We start from the raw sequence: 19,087 nt of genomic DNA, 5'->3' as shown, positions 1-19,087 counted from the left end.
TTGTCCTTGAAAGGCTTGTAATGGGAAGAGGAAGACAGACGTGTGGACTCACAGTGAGTAACACTGTTAAAGTGCTTTGCTGGAGACGTCCCTGGTATTTGGGATACATACAGTGTGAGGATATGCTAGCTGTTTTTAAAATCGTGAAACATAAAAGGGCAGGGTAAGCCACTGCCTATAACACTGGCGTCCCATATGAGTGCTTGTTTTAAGTCCCAGCTGCTCCACATCCAATCCAGCTCCCTGCTCATGAGACTGGGAAAACAGTGGAAGATGGCCCAAGTGCTTGGACCCCTGCCACACACATGGGAGACCTGGGCGGAGTTCCTGACTCCTGGCTTCGGCCTGGCCCAGCTCTGGCCATGGCAACCACCTTGAGAATGAATCAGCAGATGGAAGATCTCTCTTCTCTCTGTCTCTCTCTGTAACCCTGACTTACAAATAAATAAAAAAAAGAATCTTCAAAAAAAATGATAAAAAGTAAAAGTGAAGTATAAAACATAGTGCAGTGAAGCGGGACTAAGTCTTGCAGGTAGCTGGGATGAAACGTTTGGCATGGGATCTGGCAGCCATGAGAGAAAAAGAAACAGGCTGGGTTCCGTCATTTCTTATTCTGGCAAGATAAAGTACACAGATTCAGCTTTAGAGAGGACTGTTTTTTTGTATTCTGCAACTAATGTCAAGGAAAGGTATATCACATAGACTCCCTTGAATATGATTTTGAGGCCAGTCTATGGACAGTGTCTTCAAAGCATTTTGTGGATGACTCTGAAAATATAATGCAAATGAATGGTTTTTATGCCAGGATGCTCTTCTTAGCTTTGGTGGAAACTATTTGGAGCAATTGCTGAATGTATGAAGTGCTTTTGGGTTAGAATTCTGGAGTGCTAGGATTCTGGGAGAGTTGCTTTCAGGAAGCTGCCTGAGGTTGAATCAATAGTAGAACCTGGAAAAGCAGACAGAATTGAAAACATGAGTGGGACAAAGTCTCTTTGTCTTGAACCCAGTCATCTTTCCTGGCCACCTGGAGGAGAGGAATCCCTAGACAGGAAGTAAGAGCTAAGTGGTCCAACAGGCATTTAAACTTTGCCACAAGAATAGACTAATTCCTGTGCTAATCTTGATACAAGATAGGCTTCAGGGATGATAGTGACTGATGCTGATGGGTGGCCCAGGGATTAACAACCAGCTAGAGAATATGGTTCACGAGAACCAGACTGGAGATAGGTAGTAGAAAAGGCATGGGCTTTAGATCAGATGTTAAACAAAAATTGTGGGAAGCTATTGTTTAGACTAAATTCCTACACTGGACCCCAAAGAACTAGATAAAAAATCAGAATGGGATCAGCCGCACTCAAGCTTCCTATCATCAAGTTGAAACTAAACTGTTTACCTGAGTTTCTGAGAAATCAGTCCCTGAGAGAGAACAGCCAGATTTCATCATAATGAAGCTCCATCTGCCTTAATCCTTACACAGGAGAGGTAACCTGAAGTAACCTGATGTTAGCTAATCAGTTATTTTCCTGCAGTTCTGTCTCCCTACCCCCATTTAACAAGGAAAGTGGCTTTGAAATGACCAACTGTTTTTGTGCTTTGTTTCTATCCTTTTCAGGCCTTCTTTAACTACAGTACCTACCTGTTCTGTCCAGGGCATTGGAACACTTATTTTATGAAATGAAGAGCCCCTTGATTCTAGAATCAAAAGTAAAGCCAATTAAGACCATTGTAATACATTATTGTACTTTTGTCCTTTGATATAGATAAATCTAGTTCAATTCCCAGCTCTGATACTTAATAGCCATATGATTTCACAAATTATTTTTCTTTTTTTTTTTTAAGGTTTATTTATTTATTTGAAAGAGTTACAGAAGGGCAGAGGCAGAGAGAAAGAGAGGTCTTCCATCTGCTGGTTCACTCCCCAGATGGCCTTAATGGCCAGATCTGTGCCAATCCGAAGGCAGGAGCCAGGAGCTTCTTCCGGGTCTCCCACATGGGTGCAAGGACCTAAGGAGACTTGGGCCATCTTCTACTGCTTTCCCAGGCCATAGCAGAGATCTGGATTGGAAGTGGAACAGCCAAGACTTGAACCGGTGCCAACATGGGATGCTAGCATTGCAGGCAGTGGCTTTACCCACTACACCACAGCACTAGCCTCTCACAAATTATTTTTCAGATCCTCAGTGGGATATTAAAATCCACCTTATAGTAGTTATTTTACAAATTAAAGATAAAATATATAAACAGTAATAATAATAGCTAACAATGATTGGTGGCTTTGGTCAGATCAGGCAGTGTGTTAAGTGCTTGGCATGTGTTGTTTTATTCTTTTTTAAAAGATTTATTTTATTTATTTGAAAGGCAGAGTTAGAGATCAAGGTCTTCTGTCTGTTGGTTCATTCCCCAGATGGCTGCAGTGGCTGGGGCTAGGCCAGCCCCAGGAGTCAGGAGCTTCATGTGGGTCTCCCATGTGGGTGGCAGGGCCCAAGCACTTAGGCCATTCTGCTGCTTTCTCAGGCACACCAGCAGGGAGCTGGATCAGAATTGGAGCAGTTGGGACTTGAACTGGCACCCAAATGGGATTCTGGCATTGCAGATGGTGGCTTAACCCATTAAGGCACAATGCCAGCCCCTGTGTTATTTTATTCTTAATAGCAACTCTCCTTAGTACATATTACCTGGCAACTAGTGAATACTCAACAAACAGCATATGTTAGAAGTATCAAGTTAAAAATAATTAATACAGAAGTTAAATCTGGCCCATTGTTTGTTTTTGAAACCCATGAGCTAAGAATAGTGTGTAATTTTTTTTTTTTTTAAAGATTTTAATTTATTTATTTGAGTGGCAGAGTTACAGAGAGAGGGAGAGACAGACAGAGTTCCATCTGCTGTTCACTCCCCAAATAGTCACAATGGTCGGAGCTAGGCTGGTCCAAAGCCATAAGCCAGGAGCTTTTTCCGGGTTTCCCACGGGCCCACAGGGGTGCAGAGGCCCAAGGATTTGGGCCATCTTCTGCTTTCCCAAGCCATAGCAGAGAACTGGATTGGAAGAGGAGCAGCTGGGAGTAGAACCAGCACCCATATGGGATGGTGGTGCTGCAGGTGAAGACTTAGCCCACTACGCCACAGTGCTGGTCCCATAGTGTGTACATTTTTACATGGTAAACAAAATAGGAATAATATCTCATGACACATTAAAATGATATTAAATTCAAATATTACCATCTGTAAATAAGTTACATGGGAACACATCCATGCCTTTGATCTACATGCTGTCTATATCTGCTTCTGATCTGCAGTGGCAGAATTGAATGGTTATAACAGAAATACCCATGGCCTGCAAAGAGTAAAATATTTGCTAAGTAACCCTCTACAGAAAATATTTGCTGACCTCTGATCTAGAGCAAGACATCCTTGGGGCTTCAGGGACAGCTACAGAATAGAAACTCAGCCAACTTAAGAGTAAGCAAGACTTCCTGGGGTGACTATTAAGAGATGGGATCTAGAAGGAGCACACATCCCATCCAGTCTCATGTTTGTGCAGTGGACAAAGAGTGTGCTAGGATGTTCGGGTGTCAGCATGGACAGGATTGGAAAGAGGAACAGGGCTTGGGCTGGACCATCTACAAACTCTACCAGCCAAGCCAGTTTGGGGCTAGAAATGAGTGAAGCAGGCTGAGAAATCCAGGATCTGTGCATTCTTTGTTTTTACGCCCTTGCATTTATTTGTTGTTTGTTGTATATTTATTTACTTTCTCTTTATGTTTTAGCAAAAATTATCTTTTAAAAACCCTGACCTAAGCTAAGCCAAGAGAACAAGTGATTGATTCACACCTGGCCAGGTTAAAGTCCAAGCTTCTCAACTGTTCTTGGGCCACATGGTGCCTGGTCTGACCTCTTCTCACTTGTTCAGACTCCTTTCCAAGCTCTTTTTACACCCTGCGCTCTGTAGCTTGTAGCATCAACAGTCAGCCTGGACTGTACTTCTGGCTTGTTTATTCTCTGCTTGTTCCTCTGCTTCCCACCTGCTATGGTTGAGTGTATCCCTCAAGAGTTTGTGCTCTGTAAGCAGGGTCCCTGGTGTGGCAATGTGAGAGGCAATGGGATCTTTCATGAGGTGAGGCCTAGAGATTATTGAGCTTGTTGCCTCTGGAAGAGATTAATGCTTGTCTTGCGGAGCAAGTTAGTTCTCAGGAGAGCGAGGTGTTATGAAAGAGCAGACCTGGCCTCCGTCCCTCTCTGGCTTCCTGTCTGTCCATGTGGTTTCTTCCACACATGGTGCAGTCATTGTGGTGCCAACTCACTGAAGTGGGACCAGTGGGGCTCTTGGATTTTCAGCCTCCACAACTGTGAGCTACATAAAGCTCTTACCTTTGTATATCACCCAGCCTCAAATAATTTGTTTTAGCAATAGAAAACAGACCAATATATCACCTTTCTGCACTTTTTTTTTTGACAGGCAGAGTGGACAGTGAGAGAGAGAGAGAGAGAGAGAGAGAGACAGAGAGAAAGGTCTTCCTTTTTCCGTTGGCTCACCCTCCAATGGCCGCTGCGGCCGGCGCAGCATGCTAATCCGAAGCCAGGAGCCAGGTGCTTATCCTGGTCTCCCATGCAGGTGCAGGGCCCAAGCACTTGGGCCATCCTCCACTGCCTTCCCGGGCCATAGCAGAGAGCTGGCCTGGAAGAGGGGCAACCGGGACAGAATCCGGCGCCCCGACCGGGACTAGAACCCGGTGTGCCGGCGCCGCAGGCGGAGGATTAGCCTAGTGAGCCGCGGCACTGGCCCTTTCTGCACTTTTACTACCTAGAGAAAGTAGCCTTCAAGATGCAGCTGAAGTGTTGTTTCCTTGGCAAGGCCGTCCCTCAGTCTTTCTGCCCATTCTGGAAGAGAGGGTCACAGCTGCCTTTTTGCCCCATTCTTCCTATTCTCACAGCGTTTTTCACTCTGCATAGACATTGTTCACTTACCTATGGGTTCTTTGAATCTTAGCTTCTCACATTGCTTCTGAGCCGTGGTCACCTAGAAGTTGTGAAGGCTGAGAAAGAGCATCAGAGTACTTGGGCTTCAAGCCAGGAGGAAGGAGCCCTGTAGCTGAAGAACCTAGAAATCATAGGCATACACAGGGCTGATAAGTGAAAGCTCAGACAGGGAAGGCTGAGAGTGGCTAAATTCCCCCGTGGGCTTTTTTGTTTGTTTGTTTTTGTTTTCGCTTTTCCTTTGTGAAGGACAGTGAATAATTCTGTAGGAAATACCTTTAATTAGAAAGACCAAAACCACTATTCAAACAGAGGAGCATATCTCTCTGAAGATAGGTATCTCCAAGACTACACTGTAATTTGGGAGAGACTAAGATAACATGGTCCAAAAACTTGTTGATCATAAAATGAAATGTAAGGGGGCAGTTGTTTAGTACAGTGGCTAAGAAATCTCTGGGGTATATCCCATATCAGTGCCTGGGTTTGAGTTCCAGCTTGCTTCTGACCCCAGCTTCCTAATAATGTACACTTTGGGAGAGAGCAATGATGACTAAAAGTACTTGGGTTCTTGTCACCCAAGTGGGAGACCAGGATTGAGTTCTCAGCTCCTGGTTTTGGCCTGGCTCAGCCACAGCTATTGTCAGCAATGGATGGAAGACTAATCTCCTCTCCCCTCCCCTCCCCTTTCTTCCTTTCCTCTTCTCCCCTCCCCTCCTCTTCTCTCGTTTTGTTTCTCTCTTTCTCTCCCCACTGACACTTCAACTAAATAAAAGATAAATTTCAAAGATTTTAATAAAAATATAAGGATAGAACTTGGAAGTGCAAATGGCTAACATGGCTATGGGATGAGATCTTTCAAGTATAGCTGTCTTATTACTCTCAACTGAATTCTGTAGTCATGAGACTTGGAAGGACCTTATCTAGCAGTTTCTTGTTGTTTCCTCCATCCAAGGGCTCTAACTACTCTTTTTTAAAGATTTATTTATTTATTTGAAAGGCAGAGTTGCAGAGAGGGAGGGAGGGAGAGAGAAAGAGAGAGAGAGAGAGAGAGGTAGGTAGGTAGGTCTTTCACCCATTGGTTCACTCCCCAAATGGCCTTAACAGCCAGAGTAGGGCTGATGCAAAGCCAGGAGCCAGGAGCTTCTTCTGGGCCTCCCACACAGGTGCAGGGGCCCAAGGACTTGGGCCATCTTCTACTATTTCCCAGGACATAGCAGAGAGCTGGATCAGAAGTGGAGCAGCCGGGACTCTAACCAGTGCCCACATGGGATGCCAGCACTGCAGGTGGTGGATTTACCTGCTACGTCACAGCTCTGGCCCCTCTAACTGCTATTAAGAGAACTGTTGCCAGTAACTTTGATCTCTTAATTATGTGATCACTGAGATCTCAAGATTTTTTTTTTTTTTTTTTTTTTTTTTTTTTTGACAGGCAGAGTGGACAGTGAGAGAGAGAGACAGAGAGAAAGGTCTTCCTTTGCCTTTGGTTCACCCTCCAATGGCCGCCGCGGCGTTGATCCGATGGCAGGAGCCAGGAGCCAGGTGCTTTTCCTGGTCTCCCATGGGGTGCAGGGCCCAAGCACCTGGGCCATCCTCCACTGCACTCCCGGGCCACAGCAGAGAGCTGGCCTGGAAGAGGGGCAACCGGGACAGAATCTGGCGCCCCGACCGGGACTAGAACCCGGTGTGCCGGCGCCGCTAGGCGGAGGATTAGCCTAGTGAGCCGCGGCGCTGGCCTAAGATCTTTGTTTTATAAGCATAGTTTGAATTTTTTTTAACCTAGATTCATTATCTTACTCTAGTTTACTGAATTGTATGGGCTCCTAGGTCCTGTCGCATCATTTTGTGAAATCCTCAAGTAGCTTTTATCCATCAGCTTAGTTGTTTACTATGTGGAAAACTTAGAGTTATACTAACAAATATGAAAGTCTGTCTTTCAGATCATGAATGAAAAATATGGCAGTGATAACATTTCTTCATAAAAGAGACCTTTTATAAGTCAGTTGTCTCATTATAATAGACCATTCACTTTTAGATTCTGTTCTTCCTTCAACTCACCATATTTTGGTAAAACTGTAATGGTTTTAGTCATCGGATGGTCCTCATAGCTTACAGTTAATCTTTGTGAATTTTCTGGTTAACTTTCTTGTTTCTCTCAGCAAGTTTTGGGACAGTCTCCATTCTCCTTAAACTTCCCACCCTCTGAGGCTCTCTTCACTCTCAGCAAAGGCCCTGTCACTACTTTATAGGGGTGATCAAGGCTTTGAGACATTCCTGCCACCATGTTGCCATTAAGTCTTTATGCCTCCTGTCTTTCTGTCCTGTCCAGCTGAAGAGATATCCATCCCTTGAATTAGGGCATACTTTTATTTATTTATTTTAAAAAGATTTATTTATTTATTTTGAAATCAGAGAGAGAGAGAGAGAGAGAGATCTTCCATCTGCTGGTTGACTTCCAAGATGACTACAATGACCAGTGTTGGGCCAGGCCAAAGTTGGGAGCTGGGAGCTTTATCCAGGTCTCCCACATGGGTGGAGGGGATCCAAGTACTTGGGCCATCTTCCACTGCTTTTCCCAGGCCATTAGCAGGCAGCTGGGACGTGAGCTGGCACCCACATGCAATGTTGCTGTTGCAGGCAGCAGTTTTACCCTCTGTGTAGAGCACACCTTTAGCTCCATGAATTGGCTCATGCTCTTGATCTTTACCCTCCTTCTTCTAAGAGACCTCGGTCAGCTGATTATCCTCACTCCTCTGCCTCCTTCCTATTAGCCTTGCACGTTCTCCCATCTCATCCATCAAAATCTTTTCTGGGACAGAAGATGCAGATGAAGATGCCTGTGACCCATGTCAGAGTAACTGGGTTTGATGCTCAGCTCCAGCTTTTGCCTCCAGCTTCTTACTGATGTACTCCCTGGGAGGAAGCAGTGCTCGTTCAACTGTGGGTCTCTGCCACCCTTGTGGGAGACCTGATGGAGTTCCCAGCTAATGGTTTCCACCCTATCCTAGAGTCATTGTGGGCATCTGAGGGGAGAACCAGTAGATGGGAGCTCTCTTTTTCTGTGTGTCTCCCTGTCTTTCTGCCTTTTGAATAAATAAAAAAGAAAATGAAAATCCATCTTCTTCCAGCAAACGTCCCCTTCCCAACTTCTTGACTGGCTTCCCTCCCATAGTTCCACTGAAACTGTCCTTACAAAAGTTACCAACCGGGGCCAGCGCTATGGCTACCAGGTAAAGCTGCTGCCTGCAGTGCCAGCATCCCATATAGGCACTGGTTCTTGTCCTAGCTGCTCCACTTCCAATCCAGCTCCCTGCTGATGGCCTGGGAAAGCAGAGGAAGATGGCCCAAGCACTTGGGCCCCTGCATCTGTGTGAGAGGCCTAGAGGAAGCTCCTGGCCCCGGGCTTCGGATCGGCCCAGCTGTGGCCATGGCAGCTGTTTGGGGAGTGAACCAGTAGGTGGAAGACTTCTCTCTCTCTCTTTTTCCTCTGCCTCTCTCTAGCTCTGCCTTTCAAATAAGTAAATAAATCTTTAAAAAATCTCCAGCTGCAGTCATCTCTTAGTATCTGTGGGGGATTGGTTCTAAGACCTCTTGCAAAGTCTGAAATGCTCAGGCTACTCTAGGCACATACCCAACCTGACATAACATGGTGTAGTATTTGCATATAACTTACACAATCCTCCTTTATGCTTTAAATCATGTCTACATTGTTTATAATACCTAATACAATGTAAATGCCATGTAAACTCTTGCTATATTGTATTGTTTAAAGAATAAAGACAAGAAAAAAAGTCTGTATATGTTCAGTCCAGATGCGGTTTTTTTCCTGAGCATTTTCGTTCTGAGGTTGGTTGACTCTGAGGATGCAGGAGGCCTGAAGATCCAGAGGCTCACCCTACTTCCTTGCTGCTGAAATCCAGTGAATTCATCTTAGCCTTTATTTTACTTAATTCTCAAAATCAAATTGACCTTGCTGATCGCATGCTTCTCTTTGAAAAATTCTCTTCTGTGGGTATTGTACTTTCCTGGTTTCTCCTTTTCCTCATGCTGTTTGTTCTTGGGTTCATCTTCTGGTCACTTCCCCAGTGGGAAGTCTATACCAGGCTTCTTACTCTACTTACAGCCATCTCTCTGGAATTCTTTTGCTTTCTAATGATAAAATCCAGACTCAGACTGGACAAGCAACCAGCCTATCAAACTATCACTACCAACAAAAACCACAGAAGAAATGTATTGATCTATGTACCTGAAAATCCAGGGGCAGATCTGGGATCACAGGTCCAGAAGCTTCTGTCACAGTCTCCCTCTTCTGTCTGATGGCTTTGTTTTCCTCTGATTTATCCCAGTCTCAGGTAGCCTCTTGCCAAGTGATGGCACAATGCCTGCCAGCTACTCTAGGCACAGACCCAACCCTCTTAGGAAACACAAGGACAACTTTCTACCCAATTTATTTATTTATTACTTAGTTTCTTTTTAATTTATTTACTTCAGAGGCAGAGAGGCAGACAGAGAGAAGGAGGGAGAGAGAGGAGAGAGGGAGAGGGAGGGAGGGAGAGAGAGAGAGATGCCCAAAACAGCTGGGCCTGACCAGAAGTCAGAAGCTGGGAACTCAAACCAGGTCTCCCACATGGGTGGCAGGAACCCAGTCACTTGACGTAGTATCACCTGCTGCATCCCAGATTGCTCATTAGCAGCTAGCTGGAGTTAGGCATGGAGCTGGGTATTTAACCTTGGTACTCTGATATGTGGTGCACACATTTTATTTATTTATTTTTAAAAAACATTTATTTATTTTGGAGAGGTAGAGTTACAGAGAGAGAGGTCTTCTATCAGCTGGTTCACTTCCCTAATGACCTTGGTGGCTGGAGTTTGGCCAATCTGAAGCCAGGGGCCAAGAGCTTCTTCTGGGTCTACCACGTTAGTGCAGGGGCCCAAGCGCTTGAACCATCTTCTACTGCTTTCCCAGGTCATTGCAGGGGATGAGAAGAGGAGCAGCCAGGACTTGAACCGGTGCCCATATGGGATGCTGACACCACAGGCAGAGGCTTTAGCCGAGTGCAGCACAGCACTAGCCCCAGTGTAGGCATTTTAACTTGCATCTTAACCACCAGGCCAAATGCCCACCTGAAGAATTAAAGTGGTGTTCATTGTATCTTCTGGTAGTTTTCCCTGCTTTAACTGATTATCTCAGTGAATATAATTACTTGTCCTTCTCCTGTACATACATAGGTTTTTACATACATCTGAATCATTTCATATATTTGTGATTTTGTTTCTGAACTAAATTTTAAGCTTCTCAAGAGAGGACCTATACCTATGGATTCCATTCTTCTGAATCTTACCATAGTGCCTTTGCAGTGTTCTGTACATATATCTGATGATGGAGTTTTATTTTCCTAGCTGTTAGTTTGGGTCAGCTTTCTGTTTCCATCTTTCTTCTTGCTTATTAACTCAGAAACATTGTTTCCTTTGGAAAGGGGAGAGAGAAAGGATATGGTAGATAGAAAGAAATGCTCAACCAGTCTCTGTCGTGGACTTGCCATGTATTTGTTATGGTACTTGACACTAAAAATGAAGCTCAAATGAAAGGAAAGACAAGTTTGAAATATATTTAAAACAGATGTCTTTCCTTAAAGAAAAAAATTTCAAATGTATTCCTTTTACCCAGCAAATCTACTTTTAGAAAATTATCCTATGGAAATAATTAAATGCATGCAAAAAGATTTAGCTCTAACATGTTTGTCTCAGTCTTGTGTGTGTGTGTTTGGTGGATTGGTTGCCTTCTATATATATGCATAAAATATATATATGTGTGTGTGTGTGTATATATATATATATATATATATATATATGAAGAATAGAAACAATCAAATTTCAACCTTGAGGGCTTAACATTTAAATACAGTGCAATACCTCTGTTTAATATATTTGCTGACATAGAAAGACATTTATGATTTACTACTTAGAAAACACAAGCTTTAAATTATGCATTTTAATCCTATTTTTGTCAAAGAAAAAAAATACCAATGACTATAAGAGGATATTCACAAAGATTATAATCTTTGGTTGTATGGTGGTGATGAAATTAGGTCTTTTTTTTTTTTTTTTTGCTTGCATCTTAAACTTTTCTATAGTAAACCTTGATAAAGTTACTTCTAAATTAATAATGACTCCAACATAATACTTCCTCTTAGTGCTGTTATTTTTTGTGGCTTATTTTCTTTAGAGGTAATTGGTTATAAATATGTTAATAGTTAAGATTTCGGGAAAAGGAACATGTTTCTTTTACTTTCTTTCTATGATACCATTTTATACCCCTAGATACAGTGGATTCCAAATCAGTAGTTATGCTGCTTTGCAGTCTTGTGAGATAATAATAGATGACTTGGGATTTGACTTACCAGTTCTCTTTATAATCATGGAATATTTATTTTTCAACTCTTTGTCCAGTAGTTCTCTGTCAAATGTGGAGAATCCCTTCCTTATTGCTACCTCAGCAGAGGTATTGAGGGAAGTAGACTCCCCTCCTGTAACAAAACATGGCCTGTGCCAGCCAGCCATAGTGACCCTGCAGGTTGTCTCATAACCCTCTTTGTAGCTACTGTGAACCTTTCACTCCATTGTTAAGTTCAGTCTGAGCTTCACTGATTCATTAATACAACAAGTATCTGAAAACTGACAACCTAGATCCAAATCCTGGTTCTTTTATTAGACTGTGAGGTTGGGTAAGTCAGTTAATTTCTCGGAACCTTATTTATATACTGGATAGTATGATACATTATTGTTGTAAGGATTAAATAAGATATAAAATGTGTAATTGTCAGGACACAGTATACTCTCAATAAATAGTGACTATTAAATGCCTAATGTGTGCTAAGGATTCAAGTGTGTTGTGGTTTGGATTTGGTATGACAGTGTCCCTCACGGGTTCATGTTCTGGGAGCTTGGTCCCTGGTGTGATGAATTTGAGGTAGTGGAATCTTTGAGAAGTAGAGTCTCACGGAAGGTGACTAGGTAATGGAGGTACTGCCTCCAGAAAGGACTAATGCTGGTCTTGAGGAGTGAGTGAGTTCTTTCAGGAGTGGGTTGATGCAGAGCAAGGCCACCCGACATGCTTGGCCCGTCTGCACACAGCGGATTCCCTCCCTGTCTCTCTGTCATGCTGTGAGGTAGGTAGTCATCACAAGGTGCTGGGGCCATGCTCTTGGACCTCCAGCACTGTGAGTTAAATGAATCTCTTTTCTTTACAAAGTGCTCAGCCTCAGGGGTTTTGTTATGGCAACCCAAAACAGGCTAAGACGAAATCAGTTCATTCAGATGTTTATTGAATGCTTCCTCTGGGTGACACAGCATTCAAAGTCCCTGGGTTACTTCAGTGAACACAACATATTTGTCAGGACCACAGTTGACAGGTACAAAGATTAAATAAAATGCAGACCTATCCACGGCTGTTGATCATAAGAATTGTTATTAACTTAGTACTTACTATGTACTGGCTGCTGAGCCAGGACATTTAATTTTCATATATCATTTTTCACATGGAATCTTATTTTCTCTTTAACTCTATTAGGTAGGTATTATTGTTGTAATTTGATAACATGGCAACTGAGCATCAGAGCAGTGCCCTAAATTAAGAAAGCAAATAAATGGGGCTGGCATGGTGGCACAGCAGGTTAAGCTGCCACTTGCAATGCCATCATCCCCTATCAGAGTGTGGGTTTGAATCCCAGCCACTCTGCTTCTGTTCCAGCGCCCTGATGATGATGCCTGAGAAGGCAGTGGGTAATGGCCTAAGCGCTTAGGCTCCTGTCATCCATGTGGGAGACCAGGATGAAATTCCTGGCTCCTGGCTCCTGCCTGGCCTAGCCCAGGCTGATACAGGCATTTGTGAGAGCAAACCAGCAGAAAGAAGATCTCTTCTTTCTCTGTCTCTCCCTCTCTTTGTGTCTACCTCTCTGTCATTGTGCCTTTAAAATAAAAAATACACAAACATTTAATAAAAGAAAATAAATGAAGGAACTGGTATTCAAACCCAGGTTGTCTGACTATGACTCAGGCCTCAGCACTACATATATATTCTTACCTTCATTTGGTGAGTCTTGCTTTCAGCTTCTCTGTGAGACTGTCATTTTTAAATTATTAAATAATTAATTACTTTGAAAGAGGCCGAAGCCAGGAGCCAGGCGCTTCATCCAGGTCTCCCACATGGTTGCAGGGGTCCAAGGCCTTGGGCCACCTTCTGCTGCTTTCTCAGGCACATTAGCAGGGAGCTAGATTGGGAATAGAGTTGCTGGGGCTAGTACCGGTGCCCATATGGGATGCCAGTGTTGCAGGTGGTGGCTTAACCTGTTACACCAATGCTGGACCTGAGGCTGTAATTTTTTTTAAAGATTTATTTTTTATTTATTTGAAAGAATTACAAAGAGAGGTATAGACAGAGAGAGAGGTCTTCCATCACTAGTTTACTCCCCAGATGGCCGCAACGGCCGGAGCTGAGCATATCTGAAGCGAGGAGCCAGGCGCTTCTTCCGGGTCTCCCACGTGGGTGCAGGGGCCCAAGGACTTGGGCCATCTTCCGCTGCTTTCCCAGGGCATAGCAGAGAGCTGGATTGGAAGAGGAGCAGCTGGGACTAGAACCGGTGCCCTTATGGGATGCTGGCACTTCAGGCTAAGGCTTTAACCCACTGCACCCAGCGCTGGCCCCTGAGGCTGTAATTTTTTACTTGCAGTTCTTTCTTGCCCTTTTTTTTTTTTTTTTTTAAATAAAAGACTAATTTTGCTTATTTTAAAGGCAGAGTTACAGAGAGAGAGACACAGAGAGAGATCTTCCATCCCTGATTCACTCCCCAAATGGCCACAACAGCTGGGGCTGGGCCAGGCTGAAACAAGGAGCTTCTTCTGGGTCTCCCATGTAGGTGCAGCAGCTCAAGGGCTTGGGACGTCCTCCACTGCTTTCTCAGACACATTAGCAGGGAACTGGATCAGAAGTGGAGCAGCCACGACAGAACCAGTGCCCATATAGGATGCCATCATTGCAGGCAGTGGCTTTACCCACTATGCCACAGCACTGGCCCCCCTTGACATTTTTGCCAACACTTTTTGCTATGCAGTAGGAGCTGTGAGGGAAAGAAATTTGAGTTTTCCTCTTTCATATTGAAATACTTAATTATCTCTGCGGGAAATGATCAAAAAAGAACTGAATGACAGCTCTGCTTAGAATGTTTATTTGACTCCATTAGGAATTGCAGCTGAGTTTCTCAGTATGTAGCGAAGAGATCTCACTTAGAAGAAGTCAGGATGCAGCCTTGAGAATGGCATTAGGTGGGGTATAGGGGACACTGTCAATGCTGTCCTTTGATGCTGGTCATCCTACCAGGCTGAGGTAAAGGGCTCAAAGAGCTGATGCTTTCTGAATATATCTCACGCTGTTGCATCATCTTTCACTTCTTCTTCTTCTTTTTTTTTTTTTTTTTTTTTTTGACAGGCAGAGTGGACAGTGAGAGAGACAGAGTGAAAGGTTGAAAGGTCTTCTTTTTCTGTTGGTTCACCCCACAATGGCCTCTGTGGCCAGCATGCTGCGGCCGGTGCACCATGCTGATCCGAAGCCAGGAGCCAGGTGCTTCTCCTGGTCTCCCATGCAGGCACAGGGCCCAAGCACTTGGGCCATCCTCCACTGCACTCCTGGGCCACAGCAGAGAGCTGGGTTGGAAGAGGAGCAACTGGGACAGAATCCAGCGCCCTGACTGGGACTAGAACCTGGGGTGCCAGCGCTGCAGGTGGAGGATTAGCCTAGTGAGCCATCCATCTTTCACTTCTTGTATCGAGTTTCTGGGGAAGATATGACTCTTCCAGCTCCAAATAATTCCACCCCTTCTGCTGTTCTGTAGGTGCCCAACTTTTTGGAACATTCGTGTCTTCCAGGGGTAATGTTGAATAAATCCTGCTAAAAATTATTAGGGAGTACTTCAAGTATTTAGAAAAATGTCTTCATCCATTTTCTGTTGCTATCACAGTATACCCAAGACTAGGTAATTTAAAAAGCAAATATGTTTATCTGGTTCATGATTCTGGAAGCTGGGAAGTCCCAAGATCAGGTGGCAGCACATGGCAAGGGTCTCATGCTGCATCCTACCATGGTAGAAGAGCAAACAGGCATGCGCGGAAGAGACAAAGTGCAAGGAGTAGCCTTGCTTTATAATAACCTGCTTTGCAGCAACCCATCCAGTACTGCAATGGTGAGAGCCCAGTCACTCTGCAAGAATTAACCCAGTCCTCCAAGAGTGACATTAATCAGTTCATGAGAGCAGTACCCTGTGACCTAATCACTTCTTCAAAGTTCCACTACTTCTCAATACCAGTAAAATGGCAATTTTTTTTTTTTTTTTGACAGGCAGAGTTAGTGAGAGAGAGACAGAGAGAAAGGTCTTTCTTTTTCCGTTGGCTCACCCCCCAAGTGGCTGCTAAGGCCGGCGCTTTGCGGCTGGCTCGCTGCGCCGATCTGAAGCCAGGAGCCAGGTGTTTCCTCCTGGTCTCCCACGCGGGTGCAGGGCCCAAGGACATAGGCCATCCTCAACTGCCCTCCTGGGCCGCAGCAGAGAGCTGGACTGGAAGAGGAGCAACCGGGACAGAATCCGGCGCCCCGACCGGGACTAGAACCCAGGGTGCTGGCACCGCAGGCAGAGGATTAGCCTAGTAAGCTGTGGCACCGGCCTAAAATGGCAAATTTCAACATGATTGTTAGAGGAGACATTCCAGCCATAGCAAATAGTGTCATATACCCGCCACTTAGCTTTGAGACATCTTTACTTTCTTTTTGTTCCAGATCCTTTTAAAAAATATAGCTGTAGCTGAAGGCCTCTGTGTTCTCCCAATTTTGCTCTCCTCTCTGCCTCCTGGAGGCTACCACTGAGCTGAAGGAGACATATATCAGTGACAATACATGCTGTCATCCCATTTCAGACTAGGTGTGTATACATGGATAATAAGGCACATTCTTGTACCATTACATTGTACCTGGGTGCGGTTGTTTCTCTAGGATGCTTATCTAGTCCTGCAATTGCTGGGTCTTAGGGAGTACACACTGCTATGACCAGATTTTTCTGCACCATGCCAGTTGGTGGTGTGTGTGTGACAGTTTCTCCTGTACCTCCGTCATTGTCTGACTTGGAAGCATTTTTGCCAATATGATACATGTAAAGTAGTGTCCCATAATTGCATGTTCTTGATTACTAATGTAATTGAGTCTCTTTTCATTGTGTATTGGCCATTTGCATCTCCTGTTTGTTGAATTATCCATTCATGTTCCTTTTTTCTCTATTGTGTTGTCATTTTTCATAATGGGTTGAAGTAGTTCATTATGTATTCTGGTTCCCAATCCTGTCCCAGTCAGGAGAGGCAGAGAGAGAAAGAGGGAGGGAGGGAGGGAGGGAGAGAGGGAGGGAGAGAGGTCTTCCATCTGCTGGTTCACTCTCCAATTGGCCACAATGGCTGGGGCTGTGCTGATCTGAAGTCAGGAGCTAGGGACTTCTTCCGGGTCTCCACATGGGTGTAGGGGCCCAAGGACTTGGGCCATCTTTAGGCCATAGCAGAGAGCTGGATCAGAAGTGGAACAGCCAGGTCTCAAACTGGTGCCCATATGGGATGCTGGAGTGGAGACGGTGGCTTTACCCACTACACCACAGTGCTGACCCCGCGTTCATAATTTTTTTTTTTTTTTTTTGACAGGCAGAGTGGACAGTGAGAGAGAGAGACAGAGAGAAAGGTCTTCCTTTGCCGTTGGTTCACCCTCCAATGGCCGCCGTGGCCGGCGCGCTGCGGCCGGCGCACCGCACTGATCCGATGGCAGGAGCCAGGAGCCAGGTGCTTTTCCTGGTCTCCCATGGGGTGCAGGGCCCAAGCACCTGGGCCATCCTCCACTGCACTCCCGGGCCACAGCAGAGGGCTGGCCTGGAAGAGGGGCAACCAGGACAGAATCCGGCGCCCCGACCGGGACTAGAACCCGGTGTGCCGGCGCCGCTAGGCGGAGGATTAGCCTAGTGAGCCACGGCGCCGGCCATAATTTTTTAAAGATTTTAACTGACTCACCCTGTGAGTCTGTGCCACCTGAAAATTAAAAAAAAAAAAAAAAAAAAAAAAAAAAAAAAAAAAAAAGGATTTATTTGTTTATTTGAAAGGCAGAGTTACAGAGAGAGAGGGAGGAACAGAAACAGAGAAATACCTTCCATCTGCTAGTTCACTACCCAAATGGCTATAACAGCTGAGATTGGGCCAGGTCAAAGCCAGGAGCCTGGAACTTCATGCAAGTCTTCCATGTGGGTAGAAGGGACCTAAGCAGTTGGGCCATCTTCTGTTGCTTTCCCAGGCACATTAGCAGGGAGCTAGATCAGAAGTGGAGCAGCCAGGACTTGAACTTGCCCTCATGTTGGGTGTTGGTGTTGCAGGTGGTGGCTTGTCCCACTGTACCACAATGCTGGCCCCTCCCTTTTACCACTTAAAATTGGATAATTTTTGTGTTGTTGAGTTATAGGATTTTTTTCTTAAGATTTATTAAAAAAAAAAAAAAAAGCTGGCGCCGCGGCTCAATAGGCTAATCCTCCACCTAGTGGCGCCGGCACACTGGGTTCTAGTCCCGGTCGGGGCGCCGGATTCTTTCCCAGTTGCCCCTCTTCCAGGCCAGCTCTCTGTTGTGGCCCGGGAAGGCAGTGGAGGATGGCCCAAGTGCTTGGGCCCTGCACCCCGTGGGAGGCCAGGAGAAGCACCTGGCTCCTGGCTTCTGATCAGCGCGGTGCACCCGCCGCAGCGCGCCAGCCGTGGCGGCCATTGGAGGGTGAACCAACGGCAAAGGAAGACCTTTCTCTCTGTCTCTCTCACACTGTCCACTCTGCCTATCAAAAAAAAAAAAAAAAAGGTTTATAAAGATTTATTTTATTTACTTGTAAGGCAGAATGAGAGAGAGATTGATTGAGATCTTCCATTTGCTGGTTAACTCCCCAAATGGCTCCAACAGCTGAGGTTGGGCTAGGCCAAAGCCAGGAGCTTCTTCTGGGTCTCCCACATGGGTGCAGTAAACCAAGTGCTTGGGCCATCCTCCACTGCTTTCCCAGGTGTACTAACAGGAAGCTGGATTGGAAGTAGAGCAGCTGAGACTCGAACAAATGCCCATATGGGACTCTGGCATTGCAGGTGGTGGTTTAATCTGCTATGCCACAATGCCAGCCTCTAGGATTTTTTTTTTATATAATCTGAATGTTAAACCCTTATCAGACATGTATTTTATAAATGTTTTCTCCCATCCTGTATGTTGTCTTTTCCCAATCTTCATAATATCCTTTCGTGGTTCAAAGTTTTCATTTTCTTTTCTTTTCTTTTTTTTTCTTTTTTTTTTTTTTTTTTTTGACAGGCAGAGTGGACAGTGAGAGAGACAGAGAGAAAGGTCTTCCTTTGCTGTTGGTTCACTCTGCTTCCCCTTCTCTCTGTGTGTAACTCTTTCAAATAAATAGATAAATAAATCTTTAAAAAAAAGAAGTATGCAGGAAGATTCCTCAAATGACTTAAGTATCAACAAAGCATTTATGAGAAATTAGCATTCTCAAACTTTTCTATCTTAAACATGGAGGCTGGCTGTATCCATTTCCAAAAAGGTTCTCTGTAGATAATGGTTCCTCATCAAAACACAGCTTAACAAGGAAAATAGAGGACTAATATTTACACAGATCTTTAGGTTTAGAGAACAAAAACTGGCAGATCTCTTTGGGAGTCTAAACAAGATGGGAAGAGGAGGCGCAGATTTTGTTTTCCTGCCCTCTGCATTCCTCTTGCCCTTTAAAAAGGATTTATCTGTTTATTTGAAAGGTAGAGTTACAGGAAAAGAGAGAGTGAGAGAAGAGAGAGAAAGATATATTCAGATCTTCCAAATGCCCACAATAGCTGGGGCTGGGCTTGGCCAGGCCAAAGATGGGAACCAAGAACTCCATCTGGGTCTTCCATGTGGGTGGCAGGAATCCAAGTACTTGGGCCATCATCTGCTGCCTCCCAGGAGTATTAGCAGGAAGCTGGATCAGATGTTGAGTAGCCGAGACTCAAACCAGGCACTCTGATATAGGACATGGATGATATC

At 44.7% G+C, this 19,087-nt stretch overlaps 1 protein-coding gene and 1 long non-coding RNA gene across 7 annotated transcripts in view; one reads left to right on the top strand and one right to left on the bottom strand.

The window, feature by feature from the left end:
- The window catches only part of EXTL3 (exostosin like glycosyltransferase 3), a 146,917-nt gene that overhangs the window by 9,325 nt on the left and 118,505 nt on the right, over positions 1-19,087 (top strand). The gene's annotated exons all lie outside the window — the stretch shown is intronic.
- LOC138848452 (uncharacterized) lies at positions 361-9,313 on the bottom strand. Its single transcript, XR_011386246.1, has 3 exons — positions 9,218-9,313; positions 4,966-5,098; positions 361-2,055 (listed from the first exon to the last, which is right to left on the bottom strand). It is a non-coding gene; the product is annotated as an uncharacterized lncRNA (long non-coding RNA).

The sequence above is a fragment of the Oryctolagus cuniculus genome, chromosome 2 (assembly GCF_964237555.1).
Source record: "Oryctolagus cuniculus chromosome 2, mOryCun1.1, whole genome shotgun sequence".
Taxonomy (NCBI): Eukaryota; Metazoa; Chordata; class Mammalia; order Lagomorpha; family Leporidae; genus Oryctolagus; species Oryctolagus cuniculus.
The sequence above is the reverse complement of the archived record's forward strand: the minus strand, read 5'-3'. Positions and strand labels throughout refer to the sequence as shown.